Raw genomic sequence first — 20,505 nt, forward strand, 5'->3', positions numbered from 1 at the left:
GGTACAGGCATCCTCCATAAAGGGATACACCCCTACCAGGAGGATCGTCATACTCGTTCGAGTGACCGCCGATGATAGCTTAATGTTTAAATAAGGAATTAATCGTAATCCTCCTGCAGGTAAAACACAATTTTAAAAAAGTAGCCTGCTACCAAGCATTTTTTCGTGTCTTAATGTGTTAATATTCAGGTCACATTATGTAAATTGAGTATTTTAGGCGGTTTTTGGACATCTTCCACTTCCTTATTATATTCTATGAAGTAGAAAAGCACTCAGAGAGCGCAGACCTCTGCCAGGCCCTTCTTAAGAATAAGGCAGGTTAAGGTTACGCAGTAGAACTGATATGGCCAAGGCTCCAAATGTAATTTTGGATATTTCCTGGAAGTTTCATGAAAATCTGACCACTACTTTTTGTGTTGCTAAATAACCAACAAACTGACAAACCAACGGCAACGATTACCGGCACAGTTAACTACTAGAACTATAAACAAAATGATTAAGCCTTAAATCACAGACATCTACCATTTGAAACCGTGTGCGTGGGTGTTGCTGTATACTGTATTTGGTGCATGTAATGGTACTAGAGCTGTATCGTTAAGAACTCAAATGACATCCGTCTGCGGCTTCCTTCCACCTCCAAAGACATGCACCTGGGGATAGGTTGATTGGCAATCTGTGTTAGTTTATCTGTGTTGGCCCTGCGTTGAGGTGGCGACTTGTCCAGGGTGTACCCCGCCTTCCGGCACTAACTTTAACCATTATATAAGTACATATTTGATTGTCCAAATACAATATTTTAAAATAAACTAGATAAGGCAATTCCCGAAGGAATTGCGTGTCAATGCTTCAATGCTGAAGTTGAACTGAAATGCAGATAGAAATTAGTATAAATGTAAAAATAGTTTAAATGTTGGTATGGTTTGAATGTTGAAGAAGCGTTTGAATTTACAGGAAAACGGGAATTTGGTTTGGAACTTGGGAAAGAGTTAGTTTGATGTGGAGCTCTTGCTCCTCCGGGTTCTTTGGACCACCAAGGACGGACATGACAGCCTCGTTCATGGTTAAGAACAATTCATTATTTTTCAATAATAGTCTCTTCTTGTGCTTTTCCGCCATCAGGTCTTGCCAGTTCTGTCCGTCTCGCTCTCACTCTCGTTCGTGCTCGTGCTCGTGTTCCACCATCAACAACTCTTCTCTCCTTCCCAACTGCTGCCTTTAACAGAGCGACAGGTCATCAGACAAACACTCCCAGCTGGGTCATCTACACACCTGTCGCTGATCTCGAAGCCGGTCCTGACACACCCCGCTTCGCTGCAGGTCCGCAGGCCACGCCTCCCCACATTTGAATGTCCAGGATGAGTGGAATGTGTTGGCGTTGGAATGGTTTGAATCGGTTGAAAAATGTGTGAATTGTGGAAGTGTGAACAATGGATGATTCATTTGGAATGGGGAAAATGTCCCAAAAAACTGAGAATTCTAGGAAATCCGGGATTTTTTTTTTTTACAATTGTTGAAAGGGAGCACACATTTCATGACCAGGCTGAATATTTTGAAGTTGGAACGGTTTGAATTGGATAAAAAATGTGGGAGTTGTGGAAGTTTAAAAAATGTCCCATTTTTTTTAATGGGAATTTCATGGAAATTTGGGAATTTTGGTAAAAGAGGGAATTTTTATTGAAAATGCAAAAAGATTTAATAATTGGTGTTGGAATTTTGTTGAAGTAGTACAATTTTTCATTGAGAAATGGTATTACGGAATTTCGGGAAAACCAGGAATTTTTCCAGTTGAAAAAACAACTTAATTGTTTTGTCCTGATTACGAGGAATGATTTGATGGTGGAACGGTTGAAACGGGTTGAAAAATGTGGAAGGAGTAGCTGGGATAGGGTCCAGCACCCCCACCCCGATCCCAAAAGGGACAAGCGGTAGAAAAATGGATGGATGGATAGCACCACACTTATGCTGTCTGCTATTTACAAGCTGCTACAATTCTGATTAGACTCAGCACAGCAGTAGTGGTGTCAGACAACATTTCCACAAGCATAATTGCAAGACAAGTATGCTTTTTACTGAGGCTGTGTTTACATGTGAAAACGTTGGAAAGGAAATAAATATTTCCTCGGTGTCCGATCACCCAAGGCTAATTGGGGCTTTTGGATAACAACAAACAGTCTGTCCTGATTCTTTAAAACTCCCTTATTTCGTAGAAGCTTTTCCACCAAAAATGCGGCAAAAGCTGCAAAGCAACGTTTTAAGGCTTATTGTTTTTTAATAATATTGCATCAACTTGTAACGTGCATGTTTTATTTGCATATACGAGTCATTATCAGTACATTTTTAACAATATACCAATCCTTCCAGGATTTTGTGAGCTTTTTTTGAGAGGCCTGATTTTGCGAGTTTTTCTGTCAGTGCGCATTCATCTGTGTGCTACGCTGAGCGCAGCTCCGAGAGCGCGCATCAGACCGGCGTCAGCAAGCAGCTGCAATCAATCGCCGGCAATCTACGCACCTGGCGCTAATGAGTGGTCCTGCCTTCAAGTAACTGCTCAACCTGCTATCCGTCGGCACAACATAACCTTCTGTTGATGTCCCGTAAGCTATCATCCTGCTCTATGCAAACCTTACTTCGCTCTCTGTGTTCTCCACCGTCGTGTTTGTATGGTCTCACGATTTCCCTTGTCGTCCTTCCTGCAGTCTGCCTTTGTTCCAAGTGTCGAGCTGTGCGTCTCGTCATTCCTCGTTTCTCCCCCTGCTTCCCGGACTGCCTCTTGGGTCCCGACCTCCCGCTTGGACACGGACCTTCTCTGCCTAGCCCCTTTGGATTTGTCCGCTTTCTCACTCATCACTCTGGTAACACTCATTAATTAATTCCTACACATAGTGTTACACCATATACCCTTTGGGTTTTGTCACACTCCATTTCTTTGTTGTTTAATTAAATATATTGTTCTTTATTTATTATATTATATTGTTTATATATATATATATATATATATATATATATATATATATATATATATATATATATATATATATATATATATATATATATATATATATATATATATATATATATAATAGATACATAGAGCAATATTGCCCCCTTGTGGTTCTGTGCCGTCACAACTCCCTCCTGCAAACGTAACATTTTCCCTACAAAGTTTGATGGAAGTTGCGATTAGGGCTGCAACGTTTAACCGAATAATTGAAAAAAAACTTTGATTTATAAACTGTTCCTTCAATTAATCAAGTGTAACTAATACAGTAATATAAAATCCGGACCACATCAAGTGCACAGAACTTTAAATATGCAGACAAAGTTTCCAAACAGCTGCTGACTACAAAGGCGGACCGAATGTTTCAGGATTTATGCAGATCCCAAATACAGATCAGAAGGTAAGAAAAGCTGGTTTTGCATAATATTGTGAAACAAAACGCCAGATAATATGTCTTACCTTATACACACACCATAATACTCGTATGTTGAAGCACAGTACAATCCATCAAGCGGTGCGGCTTCATAGCTTACCAAAGTCGTACTAAAACATTTTGATAGATTTTTGAGCGCCGTGTGTAATGTTCTATATTTTCAATGGAACATATAACATTTTGGTGTTGTTTACTTCAGTCATATTGCAGTCTACACGTATCTGTTATGTTTGACTGCCATCTACTGGTCACACTTAACATTACCACATGTACCAAATAAAATTGCTTCGAGGTTGGTAAGGAAAACCAGAATGAATCCGTACATTAGGCGCACCGGGTTATAAGGCGCTCTGTCGAGTTTTGTGGGGGAAAAAGAAGATTTTAACTGTGCCTTATAGTCCGGAAAATACGATACAAAAATCTGACATAATTTGTAACTTTACCATGGGCAGTAGCTCAACAAAGGTGGCGGTGCGTAACTGGCAACCTGGATGTTACACACTCACAGACTTTTTAAGGAGCATCTAAATGAAAACAATAACAATATTCCGGGGCTGTAAATCAAATTTTTAAATGAGCATATCCCGGCTGAACTACTGTTATCAGTTTTAAAGGTATTCTAAAATAACTGTCACGGCCAAGGCGCATTCCAATGCGCCCTCATCCTTGCGCTCTGTTTGTCGCACCTCGGGACACGCCCACGGCCGCGCACATCCAGGGACGCTCCGGGCGCGTCTCCGCCCTGCAGCAGCCGCCAGCTGCAATCATTCAACGGCAATCAGCGCACCTGCCGGTGACGAGCGAGCTGCCTTCATAAGCCCGCACAACCTGCCATGCCGCGCCGGAATATAACCTTCTGTTGGCGTACCGTAAGCTCGTCTCCAGCTTCCTAGTTGCCTTCTGTCCTGATCACTGTGTTTTTCCCTGCGTCAATTGTCGCGTCCTCCCTCACCCCGCAGTTCCCTGTGTGCATCCCCGAGTCGAGTCAAGTCATGTCAACTTTATTTATATAGCACGTTTTCAACAACTTTTAAATTGAACCAAAGTGCTTTACAGGTTAAAAAAGCATAGTGCAAAAAACTAAACAAAACAAAAAAACAATGAATGTGCTGAACAAGATAGTGCAAATGCAATACGGTAAAAGGGGTCGAATAAAAAGTAAACATTTGCAGAATAAAAATCCAGGGGCAAGTATGTAGCTCTGAGATGTATTATATATATATATATATATATATATATATATATATATATATATATATATATATATATATATATATATATATATATCTATATATATATATATATATATATATATATATATATATATATATATATATATATATAGACATATATATATATATATATATATATATATATATATATATATATATAGACATATATATATATATATATATATATAGACATATATATATATATATATATATATATATATATGTCTATATATATATATATATATATATATATATATATATATATATATATATATATATATATATATATATATATATATATATATATATATATATAAAATAAATCTCAGAGCTACATACTTTCCCCTGGTGTCTGTTGCCGTCATCTCCCTTAGTGTAACCGTAACAATAACATGATTTATTAATGCCTTTTGACATATCAGGGCCATTAAATGACGACTTGACATGAAATTATTACATATGGCTCCTTTAAATATGCTTGTTAAATAAAGCTTCTGCCTTGTTTTTTATGAATATGTAGGCCTACTACGCTATTGTATTTGAATGTTGGTCAATATGGTGGTACTTGGAGAGCCAAGTGTTTTCTGAGGTGGTACTTAGTAAAATAAAACATTTGGAGAACCACTGTCCTAGAGTCTGAATAAGGTTCAGCCAATATGTATTTGGATGAGTGAAGACACATTTTCCAGTGGTGTGATCAGCTCAGAGCAGAACCTGTGCTATAACACTTAAAATGACCTGTCTTCGCTCGCGGTTGACAGCGTTTTTGTCACTTTAATACAGTTATTTATGAATATCATCATGTTCGTGAAGAATACGCCTATGAGTGTTCATGCTCTTGGCCCAATCTTTTGAGTACGAGTTAAGTCATTTATGACATGGTCCAGGGGTGTCCAAAGTGCGGCCCGCAGCTAATTGTTTACCGGCCCGCCACACATTCTGGAAATACTATTGTAAAAATAAAAAAGAACATTAAAAAAAGTGGAATGAGGTGAAATCTAACGAGAAAAAGTTGCAATGTTGACACAAAAGCTGCCATGCAGGCTGTTTTGTTTTTTTTTCTTTTGTCTTTCTTCATTTTTCTTGTTTTGCCATTGCTCAAAAAAAAAAAAAAAAGACAAAAAATCCATGTTATAATGAATTATTTTCAGGGCTCCAATTACTTCAAATATTTCACTTTAAAATGTTTTATGTGGTAAATATTGCATATATTGTGTAGTAGCCATGTAAAAACACCAAAGTTTTCTTTGGCAAAAGCGCATAAAACAAACAAAATAATAGTTCCAGCATAAAATCGACAGAAGTCGATCTCGTAACTTAAGTGTTGAAAGTAGGGATGCCTGTCGGCCTGCCGATATTATCGGCCGATAAATGCGTTAAAATGTAATATCGGAAATCGGTATCGTTTTTTTTATTATCGGTATCTTTTTTTCTTTTTTTATTTCTTTTTTTAATTAAATCAACATAAAAAACACAAGATACACTTACAATTAATGCACCAACCCAAAAAACCTCCCTCCTCATTCACACAAAAGGGTTGTTTCTTTCTGTTATTAATATTCTGGTTCCTACATTATATATCAATATATATCAATACAGTCTGCAAGGGATACAGTCCGTAAGCACACATGATTGTGCGTGCTGCTGGTCCACTAATAGTACTAACCTTTAACAGTTAATGTTACTCATTTTCATTAATTACTAGTTTATATGTAACTGTTTTTATATTGTTTTACTTTCTTTTTTATTCAAGAAAATGTTTTTAATTTATTTATCTTATTTTATTTTATAATTTTTTTTTAAAAGTACCTTATCTTCACCATACCTGGTTGTCCAAATTAGACATAATAATGTGTTAATTCCACAACTGTATATATCGGTTGATATCGGTATCGGTTGATATCGGTATCGGTAATTAAAGAGTTGGACAATATCGGATATCGGCAAAAAGCCATTATCGGACATCCCTAGTTGAAAGTAAAAGAAAAACCTAGTAAAAATGTATCACTTTATGAGTGGGGCACCTTTTGCATCCCAAATATATTTAGGGATTTTGTATTCATCTTTTCACTGTGATTACTCAAAAATATGAAAAAATTAAAATCAATGTTGTCCTGCATTATTGATCTTTTAGGGCTCTAATTACTAAATACTGCATATTTCAGTTTTACTATAAAAAAGTTGTTTTTGACAGAAAAGCCATAAAACATTTGTTTTAATTTGTATTACTTTATATCAACTTGAAGTTGATATAGAGATTTACTGTAAGCGTTAAATAATTTAAAAAAATAATAATCTGACTTATTTTTTAACATTTTAATGACTGAGACCCTTTATGGTCCCTGGGACCCCTAAAGGTAAAATAAATACAAAATGCATATATTTTGTTATGGTTTGAAAAAGAAAAATATCAAAATGGCCCCCACATGCTTTAATTTTTCCGTGTGCGGCCCTCAGTGGAAAAAGTTTGGACACCCCTGCCATAGTGCTATCTGATAAAATAAAATAAAATGAGGACTCTTGGTGCAAACAAGAAACAACCACAGCCATCCCTTGCAGACTTCACCAAATTAGAGATGTTGCACTGCTCCAAGGACATAAACTGCAGGATGACAGCCAGTAGCAACAAAAGGACCTTCAGCAGGTGGTTATTAAAAGTGCACGGTCAGCACTCTGCTTCCTCACCTGAATAGCGTCTGCTCGAGCTACCATTATGTAGAAAATCAACAAAGGAATATACGCCAAATCACGGATGAGCCTCTCTTTGGAATAAACTGCCACCAGCTCTTCAATCACTTATATATATTTAATATTTCTTTTATAAAGGTGTCTTTCCTATGAAAAAGAAAACGGCAAAGGTTATTCTCATCTCCAAAAGTGGAGATGAGCATCAGTTCACCAACCATAGGCCTATTTCTTTACTCTCACAATTTTCAAAAGTCCTTGAAAAATTATTTGTATCAAGATTAGACACTTTTATTGAGCTAAGTGAACACCAATACGGTTTTCGATCAAACAGGTCTACTTCCATGTTGGTGATGGAATTAGGTTGAGGAGGTAACCACTGCAATTGATAAGAAGGAGTTTACTGTTGACGTTTTCATTGACCTGAGCAAGGCCTTTGACACCATCGATCACACATTACTTTTAAACAAAATGCAGAGGTATGGTGTCAGAGGTCTTGCTCACGATTGGTTGACAAGTTATCTTGGTGGCAGAGAACAGTACGTGCATATGAACAATGTAGATTCAGGTAAAAAGACTATAACACATGGAGTACCCCAAGGTTCTGTACTGGGACCAAAATTGTTTTTATTGTATATTAATGATATCTGTAAAGTCAACTGTATTCTCTTTGCTGATGATGCAAGCCTGTACTGTTCTGGGCAAGACCTTGGCCAGCTCCTAGAGACTGTAGAGAGTGAACTCCACATACTAAAGCAATGGTTTGATACCAAAAAACTATCAATCAACCTAAATAAAACAAAATATATAATTTTTGGATGTAGGAAAAAATAACATAGTGTCACATAAGAATTGATGATATGGAGATAGAAAGGGTGTATTCAACAACATTTTTGGGAATCTATATAGATGATAAATTAAATTGGAAACTGTACATAAATATACTCAAGACAAAGATGGCAAAAATGATTGCTATGTTTCATAAAATTTAAATTATTTCGTACTTCTTTTCGTACTCCCATATCTTAATTATTGTGTTGAAATCTGGGGTAACAATTACAAATCAAAAATCAACTCTATGTTCTTACTTCAAAAGAAAGCCTTTAGAATTGTAAATTATGCGGATTATCATGACCATACCAATGCTCTTTTCATTAAATTAAAATCATTCAAACTGCACGATCTTGTTGACACTGCTATTGTGACGGGTAAAGCTCATAACCACATGCTGCCTGGGTGTCTACAGGAGAGGTTCAAACCTAGGGAGAGTCCCTATGACCTCAGAGGTTCAGCTGTCTTTCAGAAAGCAAACATAAGAACGAGCTTAAAAAGTACTACATGTCAAACCACTTCCATAACGTAAATGACCGCCATAACTACAACACCAGGGTGAGCTCCACAAACCACGTTAAACCCAGATTCCGATCTAACAAAGGTCTTAACTCAGGGGTGGGGAATCTATGGCTCTAGAGCCAGATGTGGCTCTTTTGATGAGTGCATCTGGCTCTCAGATAAATCCTAGCTGACATTGCTTAACACGATAAGTAATGAATAATTCCGCTGGTAATCACAGTGTTAAAAATAACCACGTATCAACCAGACTACAAAGCCATCAGCAAAACCATACAGCACCAGAAGTCGCATTAATGGTAAGAAGTATTTTATTTATTATTGTTTACCTTCAGAATAACTGTTATTAAAAATAAAAAGAGACTTAGTATACCGTTTTTTCGGAGTATAAGTCGCTGCGGAGTATAAGTCGCACAGGCCGAAAATGCATAATAAAGAAGGAAAAAAACATGTATAGTCGCACTGGAGTATAAGTCGCATTTTTTGGGGAAATGTATTTGATAAAATCCAACACCAAGAATAGACATTTGAAAGGCAATTTAAAATAAATAAAGAATAGTGAACAACAGGCTGAATAAGTGTACGTTATATCAGGCATAAATAACCAACTGAGAACGTGCCTGGTATGTTAACGTAACATATTATGGTAAGAGTCATTCAAATAACTATAACATATACAACATGCTATACGCTTACCAAACAATCTGTCACTCCTCATCGCTAAATCCCATGAAATCTTATACGTCTAGTCTCTTACGTGAATGAGATAAATAATATGATTTGATATTTTACGGTAATATGTTAATCATTTCACACATAAGTCGCTCCTGAGTATAAGTCGCACCAAACTATGAAAAAAACTGCGACTTATAGTCCGAAAAATACGGTAGATGATAAATTAAATTGGAAACTGTACATAAATATACTCAAGACAAAGATGGCAAAAATTATTGCTATGTTACATACAATTAAAAATTCCGTAAATCAAAAGACTCTTAACATGTTATATAATTCTTTCGTACTCCCATATCTTAATTATTGTGTTGAAATCTGGGGTAACAATTACAAATCAAACATCAACTCTATGTTCTTACTTCAAAAGAAATCCATTAGAATTGTAAATTATGCGGATTATTATGACCATACCAATGCTCGTTTCATTGAATTAAAAACAATCTTGTTGACCTCAACACTACTATTGTGACGTATAAAGCTCATAACCACATGGTGCCTGGGTGTCTACAGGAGAGGTTCTAACTTAGGGAGAGTCCCTATGACCTCAGAGGTTCAGCTGTCTTTCAGAAAGCAAACATAAGAACGAGCTTAAAAAGTAGATGTGTTTCTGTCAGGGGGGTTCATCTGTGGAACAGCTTGGATGATTCCTTAAAATGTTCCAGTTCCATTCACACATTTAAAAAACACTTTAAGACCAACTTCTTGGAAAAATATATCACTCTTGAATCATGTTAGAATAATTATGTATATATTATCATCATAACTTTATGCTGAAGGGCCGTTGCTAAAAATAATTGTCAATTGTGCTGAAGTGGTATTTTTGTATCTGTGCAAGCTGGCAATCCAAAAGATTGCCAGTCGTCTACATCAGTGTTGTGTCCAGACTCGGCCTGCTGACTGCCAAGGCCGAACACCGCCGTGACGCAGACAGGGCAGAGACAAGGCAATATCACCAGCGTCAATACATTTGCATTTTTGTATAATCATATATTGTGTCTAACTGGAGTTGTCGAGATTACCCCCTTCCCTCAGCGACAGCTTCAGTGATGTAACAGGGACCTTCCAAATAAATAGAGGAGGCGCGCAGGCTGGACTTTTAGAACGTAGTTTGGATCTGTAACTAGAATACAGCCCAAAACACGTGTCTCCTCATATGAGCCAAATTGAACTCTGTCTCTGCATGATTCCTTGCTTCTTGTCTGTTTAATAAATGTCATCAGTGTTTGAACCAGACAATCAACACAGTATTTAATACTATGATCAATGTTAATTACAAACTAAATGTGGGATGTAAATAATAATGGAAGTATAAGTGTTTGTATATAGTATATAATTGGTACAAAGGTTTAACTAGCACGTGTACAAGGATATTTCACATGTCTTTACTGTGTATATAATTGAACAGTGTTGATGTTGTGTACAAAGTGTATTTATAATATGTTGTGCAAAGGAAATATTATATTTTAGGAAGCTCATCTTGTATTTGACATTGTTTATAGGGTTAGGCGCAATAAGTGTTCAACTTCAGCCTAAACCCTTTCGGTCTGCAACATTTTCAATTTATGAATGTACAACTGTTTGTTTATTTTGTTGACCACTGACCGAAGAAATAATAAACTGACCAACTAACTATGTACAACTACGGATGATGTTTGATAAGAAATTATCTAATTCGAGCCTCTTATCGAACCGATTCTCTTATCGAGTCCAGATAGGTTGTTGCATATGGAAAAAAACACAATATTTGGTTTAAGAAAAGCTCACTTTTATTATATAAGAAACAAATACAATCTAATAAATAAATAAATATTGACTGTTACCCCCCTAAAAAAATAAAATAAAATAAAATAAATAAATATTGACTGTTGTTACCCAAAGGATATTAAGTGGGATTTTTCAGAAAAACAAGTATATACAGCTAAAAAAAGAAATACACTTTATTGAGTTAACATTATTTCTTTATAGGGGGAAAGATGTGATGTTATGAGCTAGGGAATATAACAACTACACTACCCAGCATGCAACGGGAGTGACGAGCATGCGCGGTAGCCCCGAAAAGTGTTGTTGCATGTCACCACCCGGCAGCTAAGAATGAGGTTATTATGAGCACGCTGTGAAAGTAAACGTCAAGAACTCAGCCAACACGCCTCATCTGCATTATTTATAATTAGACAGACAACACATACACAGTGTGATTTTGTTTTGTTTACAAGGAAAGAAAAACAAAAGTTAAAAAAGGGAGATGTGTTGTGTATATATATGTATGTGCTGCGGTTGCTTTAAGAACGTTGCGACAGCTGCCGTAAAGGAGGTGCGGTGCTAGCCTGGTTGCTATGTTTCCGCTTGGTCGTAAAAGTGTTGGTCATGTGTTTGTACCCTGCTAAAATCTCTCAGTAAAGTTATTTATTGGATTATACCTTTTGTTTTGAAATTTGTTACACCTTGGAGCACTTTTTCCGGTCCATTGTTTTTCCTGCTTTCCCTATCTGCGCCTAATGACTGAGCTACGTGACGTCATTTCTTGTGATGTCACACGGAGCGTTTCTGGTCGGGACGGGATTCGTTCCGAGGGATTCGAATAAATAACCAACTCTTTTTCTTTACTATAGTGGTGTCGATAACGGGTACCGGTTCTCAAAAAGGAATTCGAGTCCGAGGACAAGACCGGTTTCGAGTATCGTCCCTATGTACAACTACATTGTATCCTTTTAAAAACTGAAGGCCACGTTGGCCTGAAGTGAATTATGGTTCGAATGTTTGCTGCATATCTTTCTTTTGCTGCTGCTGCTGTGTAAATTGTGACGTTTTAGGGGAGGTGTCTTAAAAAGACCTCGGGAGACCTGTCCCGCAAATTGTGTTTCATTATGTTAGTTTTGTCTTTTAATCAACCTTGCTGAAATGAGCACGGAATAAGACGTAAACCTCGTTGTTGGTGAATGTCATGTTGTAACTGTAACAAGGGTGAAGTAAATGTCATGTTTCCACAACGACTGTGTCCCAGAAGTAAATGAGAAAATATTCCTGTCGCAGGTTAGTTTCCGTGTATTTACCCTAAAGGAGACACCCAACTATAAATACAAAATTAAATTGGTTCGCAGGTTAGAGCAGGGGTGTCCAAACTTTTTCCACTGAGGGCCGCACATTGAAAAATCAAAGCTAGCAGGGGCCATTTTGATATTTTTTATTTTAAAAACCAATATATGTATAAAAAATATACATTTAGGCTTCCACTCAGGCTTGATCCCGGAGACCCCAAAGGGTTTTGGTCCAAAAAATATAAAAAATGTATCATTATTCAGTATTATTATTATTTTTTTTTATTTATTTATTTTTTTTAAATTTTTTTTATTATTTTAAACACCATTAAAAAAAGACACAAGATACACTTACCATTAGTGCATCAACCCAAGAAAACCCTCCCTCCCCCATTCACACTCATTTACACAAAAGGGGCTGTCTCTTTCTGTTAAAAAAACAACAACTTCTGGTTCCTACAATATAGAATAATACAGTCTGCAAGGGATACAGTCTTTAGAGCACACATGATTGTGTGTGGTGCTGGTCCACTAACATTTTCACTAATCACTATTTTTTATGTAATTGTTTTTAAATTGCTTTATTTTCAAACAAAACAAACAAAGGACCTTAACTTCACCAGACCGAGTTGTCAATGAAATCAGATTGTTCAAAAGGGTTCTTAAAACCAGGTCCAGTTCAGATTACGTCCAGATCGGGCTCAGCAACACACACCTTCACCCATGTACACCAAAAACCAGGGAACACAGCAGGTTGCATACAATCCACAAAAAAAAATACATTTTCAAATTAAGCACCCATGTACAGTACAGATCACATCCAAATCGAACTCAGCAACACATACCTTCATTTATGTATACTTAAAATAGGAAATATAACAACAGATTGCATATCATATATAAACAAAATTACATTTTCAAAATAAGCCTTTGAGGACTTCCCATCTTTTTTTATGTTTTTTGGCATCATTATCGTTTTCAACCATATAATTTTCTAAAGTTAAAAAATACTGAATAAATGTTTTAAAGAAAGAAATACTAAGTGAATATCTGTTTTTTGCCTTAAAAATAAACCTTGTACAGAGTACTATAATTAAATTGACTAAATCATTATTATTTAGGTTTTTAAATCTTTACATCAACATTAGGTCTATCTGTCAATATAACATGTTTTAAAGATTTAAATTGTATGCTCTTTTTGTCAAAGAAAACCCGTTTTTTTAATGAAAAAAAACACAAAATATGCAGTATTTTCACCCAATAAAATTTTTAAGTGGGATATTTGAGATTATGTATTAATTGGAGCCTCAAAAAGGTCAATAACTTATAACACCATTGGTTTTAATTCATTATTATTTTTTGAGCAATGACACTTAAAAACAAATCACACTAAAATTATTGGGGATCCAAAAGGGTCCTACTCATTAAAGTGTTAAAAAATAAATTATATATATATATATTTTTTTTACTGTTTACTTTTAACACAATAATCTCGAGATCAACTTCAGATCTGTCAATTATAAGTTTTATTGTTGTTTATGTTTTTTGTTTGTTCGTTTTAGGCCCTTCTTTAAAAAAAGACAGCTCGTTTTTTTACATGGCAAACACAAAGTATGCAACATTTTCCCCCCAAAAAATATCTCAAAATATTTAATGTGACGTAATTGGAGCCTTGAATAGGTCAATAATTCATAATGACATTGATTTTGATTCATTATTATTTTTTAAAGAAAGAAACAGCCTACATGGCAGCTTTGTGTGATTAGAGTAAACATTGCAACATTTTCTTGTTACATTTCACCTGTTTGCTCTTTAAATACCACTTTTTATGTTTTTTATTTTTTTCAATCGTATTTTTAAAATGTGCCGTGGGGCCGTTAAAAAATGACCTGCGGGCCGCACTTTGGACACCCCTGGGTTAGAGTTTCCATGTATTTACCTTAAAGGAGACACCCAACTATAAATACAAAATTAAATTGGTCCTGTGGTGAGTGAGTGGTTCCCAGTATGTGTGTTTGTTTATGCATAAAAAAACAATAGAGTGCTATTATATTATTTTATAGCATTTTATCTAGTATCTCATAGACATAATATTACCTTACTAGATTGGATACCGAATCCAATATTTTTATCGGGCACCGCACGATTCGATTCAATTCTTGGAGGTAACAATTCAATTCAGAATCAATTCTCGATTCAAAATCCATACCTTTTTAACAACATGCGCTGCCAGAGCCACACTATATTGCCAAAAGTATTTGGCCACCCATTCAAATGATGAGAATCAGGTGTCCTATTCACTTGGCCCGGTGTATAAAATCAAGCACTTATAGTCAGAGAGACTGTTTCTACAAACATTTGTGAAAGAATGGGCCGCTCTCAGTGATTTCCAGCGTGGAACTGTCATAATATGCTACCTGTTCAACAAATCCAGTCGTGAAATTTCCTCGCTCCAAAATATTCCAAAATCCACTTTATAATAAGAAAAGTGAAGAGTTTGGGAACATAGACCATTCATCAGCAGTGCCCAATGGTCCGGAAAATATGGTATTTAAACATTTATTATATTTTTTTAACAATTAGCAACACATTTGAACACACACATATATACCGAAAATGGTAATTGGTTAAGTAGTGTTATTGATCCCCAGGTACGGGGTATTGGTACAATATCGACTCTAAGTGATGTTTCGTTTACAAAATCTGAGGCTGACTATTTGTATCAGTGCAACACGTGGCTCTGCAAGCTAAAGTGTCACAAAATGTTTTCACTTTGAGTCTTTCAATGCTTTGTGATTGTCCCACGGCACAGCAGTTTATTGACTGAGAGGCTGAAAGACCAAGGCGCGGAATGACGCTACATCGAGGATGACAACAGATTTGTTTTCTCTCCAACACTCTTGCAAAGGGGATGGCAAAGTCGCGGGAGATTTATGAGCCAATGTTCACTGCTCTTTAAGGAAATGCGTACGGGAGTGTGCTTAATGATTTATTACTTCGTGACATTGTGGAAATCAAAATGGATTTTAGAAACTGCTCAACTCTTAAATCCAGGCCTGGTCCAACGTGATTTATGGGCGTGACGTCGGGTACAAAGTGTGTTCCACCGTGAGTTTTTTTGCAAGCACGTGTGGAACTACATTTGGCCCCATTAAGCACACTCAAGTTACTTTGTGTGCAATTGGTGGCACACGTTGTTTCCCATGCATTTATTTTGCATGAATGTGCATCGAGTACAAATCTCTTATGCAGTTACTGCACAACACGAAACAGAAAGACTATCTGTGCTTTTGCAGACAGCACAAAACCCAGCCGATACTACCGTAAATTCCGGACTATAAGGCGCTACCTTTTCCCAACACTCTGAGCCTATAAAACAGTGTGGCTAATTAATGGACATTTCCTGGCTAACGGCCATAATTCAAACAGTTTTCCAAAAAAACCAAGCAAATACAATGAAAAGGAGTATTATTGTTTGTGCTATGGCGCCATCTTTTGGACAAGTTCGCTCACCGCAGGTGCTGCAGTGTCCTTCCATTTAGTGCTTTCAACCGGAAGTGCAAGTGCCATTCCGTTTTTCTCGCTGTCCATATCGTTTCTACTTGTATGGATTTTTCATTCATCACTCCAAACAACGTTTGTAAGTTTTACAATGTAAGTAAAACTGTTTTCTGAAAGGGAGTTGACGGCACAGACACCAGGGGGCAGTATGCTCAAAGATTATTTATTATATACTGTATATAGTTAACATATACATATATAATAATACAAAACAGTACTAACCATCCATCTTCTTCCGCTTATCCTAACTTGGGTCGCGGGGGCAGCAGCCTAAGCAGAGAAGCCCATACTTTCCTCTCCCCAGCCACTTGGTCCAGCTCCTCCCGGGGGATCCTGAGGCGTTCCCAGGCCAGCCGGGAGACATAGTCTTCCCAACATGTCCTGGGTCTTCCCCGTGGCGTCCTACCGGTCGGACGTGCCCGAAACACCTCCCTAGGGAGGCGTTTGGGTGACATCCTGACCAGATGCCCGAACCACCTCATCTGGCTCCTCTTGCCACAAGCGGAGGAGTTCAAGTACCTCTGAGTCTTGTTCACGAGTGAGGGAAGAGTGGATGGTGAGGTCGACAGGCAGATCGGTGCGGTGTTTTCAGTAAAGCGGATGCTGTATCGATCCGTTGTGGTGAAGAAGGAGCTGAGCCGGAAGGCAAAGCTCTCAATTTACCGGTCGATCTACGTTCCCATCCTCACCTATCGTCATGAGCTTTGGGTTATGACCGAAAGGACAAGATCACGGGTACAAGCGGCCGAAATGGGCTTCCTCCGCCGCGTGGCAGGGCTCTCCCTCAGGGTAAGAAGCTCGGAGGAGCTCAAAATAAAACCGCTGCTCCTCCTCATCGAGAGGAGCCACATGAGGTGGTTCGGGCATCTGGTCAGGATGCCATCCGAACACCTCCCTAGAAGGAAATGGAGTGTGTGACAAAATCCAAGAGTGAGTGGTGTTAGACTATGTGTGTAGTTAGCTGTTGTGTATTACCATGATGTTGGATGAGGAAGCAGACAAATCAAAAGGGGGCAAGGCAGAAGGGGTCCGTGATCCACGTGAGGTCCGTGGGGCAGAGAGAGGCGTCAGAGTCCGTGTCCAGAGCGAGGGTCGAGGATCAAGGAAGGCAAAACACGGAAGATCTCCAAGGGGTAAGACTCGGGAAGGAACTGAGGGGGGAACAAACAAGGACGTCAGGCACGGAGGGAAAACGCAGAGAAAGACAGAGAGCATGAAGCGAGAGTAGGCTTGCGGTCCACCATGTTAGGATCGGCTGCTCGGATCATAGTTTGTTTACCTTTTAGTGTCTCATGTGTTTCAGCACCTTGAAATTTGTTAGTTTCTGTTGCCATGACTGCAGATTGTTCGCACCTGCCTCTGGTTGGTGTTCGGGACGCGCACCTGTTGCCCGGGCGCTAATCAGAGGGCTATTTAGTCTTTGCCCTGGCCTCACTCGGCCTGGCTTGCTAGTTTGTTTTCACACAACAGATGACGACGTTGTGGGGCGGTATAGCTCGGTTGGTAGAGCGGCCGTGCCAGCAACTTGAGGGTTGCAGGTTCGATCCCCGCTCCCGCCATCCTAGTCACTGCCGTTGTGTCTTTGGGCAATACACTTTACCCACCTGCTCCCAGTGACACCCACACTGGTTTAAATGTAACTTAGATATTGGGTTTCACTATGTAAAGCGCTTTGAGTCGCTTGAGAAAAAGCGCTATATAAATATAATTCACTTCACTTCACTTCACGACGTTTGTTTCCTGTTCTTTAGCTGCTAGTTTTCACGCTAGGCTATTTTTGCTTGCTAGCTCCCACGCTAGTCCTTTTGTTTTTGCCTTTTGTGCAATGTGCACATCTTTGTTTTTTTTCCTGCTATGTTTAGTTCTTAAATAAATAATTTTCCTACCTGCAAGCTGTGTCCGAAGCCGTCTGCATCCCTGGGGGAACACCTCGCACCACGATGCGACCCAGTCGTCACACACCATTGAGAACTAAGTTCCCGCCAGGATCCTTGGGTCCGCTGGTCCTTTATTCAGCTCCTTCTCATCAGGTCCAGGTGCGCTGATTGCTGATCGCCCACAGCCTTGCCGGCATGTGGGCGTGACGCGCCCGAGGTGCGGCAAGCAGAGCGCAAAGATGAGGGCGCATTGGAATGCGCCCTGGCCGTGACAAAAATTGTTTATACTTACTAAACCGTTCCATGTGTGATGTACGTAAGAGTGTTTTCGTGCATATTTCGTGCTATCGTAATGTAATGAAGCTGGAGTCGTTAGCATTAGCGAACATGCTAACACATTTACGAGTGTCTGTGTTATTATTAACTTACAACAGCATTCTTTTTGTATTGTTTCAGTTTTCAGAAATTTCTTGGCAAATTCACCAAGACATCACCGTGGAGTGATTGACAGTGTTGGGCGGTCGCTCGTTAATAATTACTCGTTATCCTAGAAAAAGGAGGTGGAGCCAAGGGTATTTTTGTGTCGGCATTACCGCATCTAAATTGGCTGTCAAAATGGACCGACTTGTTGGAATTTGCCTCAGCCTTCTTCTATCTAGGTGAGATGCATGATTTATCGTCTACAATAAACTTCCAAGGAGCAGGGAAGCGAGGAAACAGCTGACCACTCGATAAACTGGTGATCACGTCACCGCTATAAATAGTTTGTCTGCGTTAGCGCTTGTAATAACAATATCACTAATACTTGGTTAGTATTCAAGTCACGAAATGTAAATGGAGTACTGTTGGCACTTTTTGGATGGTTATTTATTGGGTTTTATGGGCGAAATAGAGGACCTCAAATTTGCTCCAATATAAACTGACTTTTATTCATAAGTTAGATTGCATTAAAAAAAAATCTATATGTCGTCAAGTCTTTCATAATGATTGTGAATGATAGGCAAAATAAAATAAAAATTGCAGTTTCCCTTTAATGTCTCTTTTGTGAGACAAATATAATTTGTTTCCTGGGCTTATTCCCTCATTTGTACATGGTATGGTACGCAGTTTAAAATAAATGTTAATAAGCCAGACAATAATAATAAATAATAAACCATAATAAATCAACATCAACATCAAACGGAGCATTTTTTTCTCTTGTTTGGTGTACATTAAGTTATACATGTATATAATGTAGCAAGCCACTTTTACTGTGTAGCTTGTTAAAGTTAAAGTACCAATGATTGTCACAGGCGAAATTATTCTATGCGTTTGACCCATCACCCTTGATCACCCCCTGGGAGGTGAGGGGAGCAGTGAGCAGCACCGGTGGCCACGCCCGGGAATAATTTTTGGTGATTCAACCCCCAATTCCAACCCTTGATGCTGAGTGCCTAGCAGGGAGGTAATGGGTCCCATTTTTATAGTCTCTGGTATGACTCGGCCGGGGTTTGAACTCACGACCTACCGATCTCGGTCGTCTAGCTTGCTACAATTCAATGGGATAGCTTCCCCTGTAGCTTAGCTACATGTAATCAAGAGTAACTTGTAGCTTAGCTTACTACATTTTCCGAATAGCTTGCCCATCGCTGGCTATTGAGTCTGTTTAGCTATTTGAAGAGCGAGCTTCCGCAGCTGGCGGGTGCATGACGATGGCTTCTGTTTTGTTTGATTAGCCGTTTGTGGAGGTCTTGCACCTCCGGGTTCTTTGGACCACCAAGAACGGACGTGACAGGCTTGACGGTTTTGTGATTTAGTTTATTTTCCAATAAACGTATCGCTCTTATGCTTTTCAGCAATCGCCTCTTGTGACAGTCTCGCTCTTCAGGTTGCTTTTCTGCCATCCGCTCTCGTCTCCGTTTCCGTCTCGCTCTTGCTCGTGCTCGGGTTTTCTCTTCACCATCAACAACTCCAACTCCTCCAACCTCTCCAATCACTTCCTTCCCGGCTGCTGCCTTCTTATAGAGGGGCAGGTGATCAGTCAAACGCGCCCAGGTGGGCCATCTACGCACCTGTCGCCGCCTCGCTGCAGGTCTGCAGGCCACGCCTCCTCACACCGTTTTACTGCCGTGTTGCATGCACATGTACATTACATTTACAAAATATTTCTGTGTAAATAATTCATTTTTGCAACGTATATATCTGCGGCTTATAGTCTGGTGCGGCTCATATATGGAAATATATTTTTTCCCCCTAAAATTTAGTGGGTGCTGTTTATATATCGGTGCACTCTATAGTCCGGAAATTAAAATAAAAATTTTAAACAAACAATTCCATTAGGGAATATTTTTTGAAACTTAGCACCAGCAGAAAAAACATTTTTTTCTGATGCCTTTGTGTATATTATTCTTGCGGGTCATGTAGTTTAGTGACCCCTAAACTGCTCCTCCTCAGCTGAGCTCTAATGAACCAGAAGACGTGGAAATACTTGGGAAGAAGTGCAGGGAGCCACAATCAGCACACAAAAGAAATGTGTTTGAAAAGGAGAGATGATCATTTTTAAGTTTCACATAGACAGTTCTCCAGAAGATAAATAATTCACTTAACCCTGTTGAGTTGT

At 38.5% G+C, this 20,505-nt stretch overlaps 1 long non-coding RNA gene across 1 annotated transcript; it reads left to right on the plus strand.

Annotated features, from left to right (window-relative positions):
* The first annotated feature begins 263 nt into the window (after window positions 1–263).
* LOC133639068 (uncharacterized) lies at window positions 264–2,911 on the plus strand. The gene is made up of 3 exons (XR_009823727.1): window positions 264–1,317; window positions 2,413–2,594; window positions 2,697–2,911. It is a non-coding gene; the product is annotated as an uncharacterized LOC133639068 (long non-coding RNA).
* Window positions 2,912–20,505: the final 17,594 nt, after the last annotated feature.

This window comes from Entelurus aequoreus, linkage group LG21, assembly GCF_033978785.1.
Source record: "Entelurus aequoreus isolate RoL-2023_Sb linkage group LG21, RoL_Eaeq_v1.1, whole genome shotgun sequence".
In the NCBI taxonomy this organism is placed as follows: Eukaryota; Metazoa; Chordata; class Actinopteri; order Syngnathiformes; family Syngnathidae; genus Entelurus; species Entelurus aequoreus.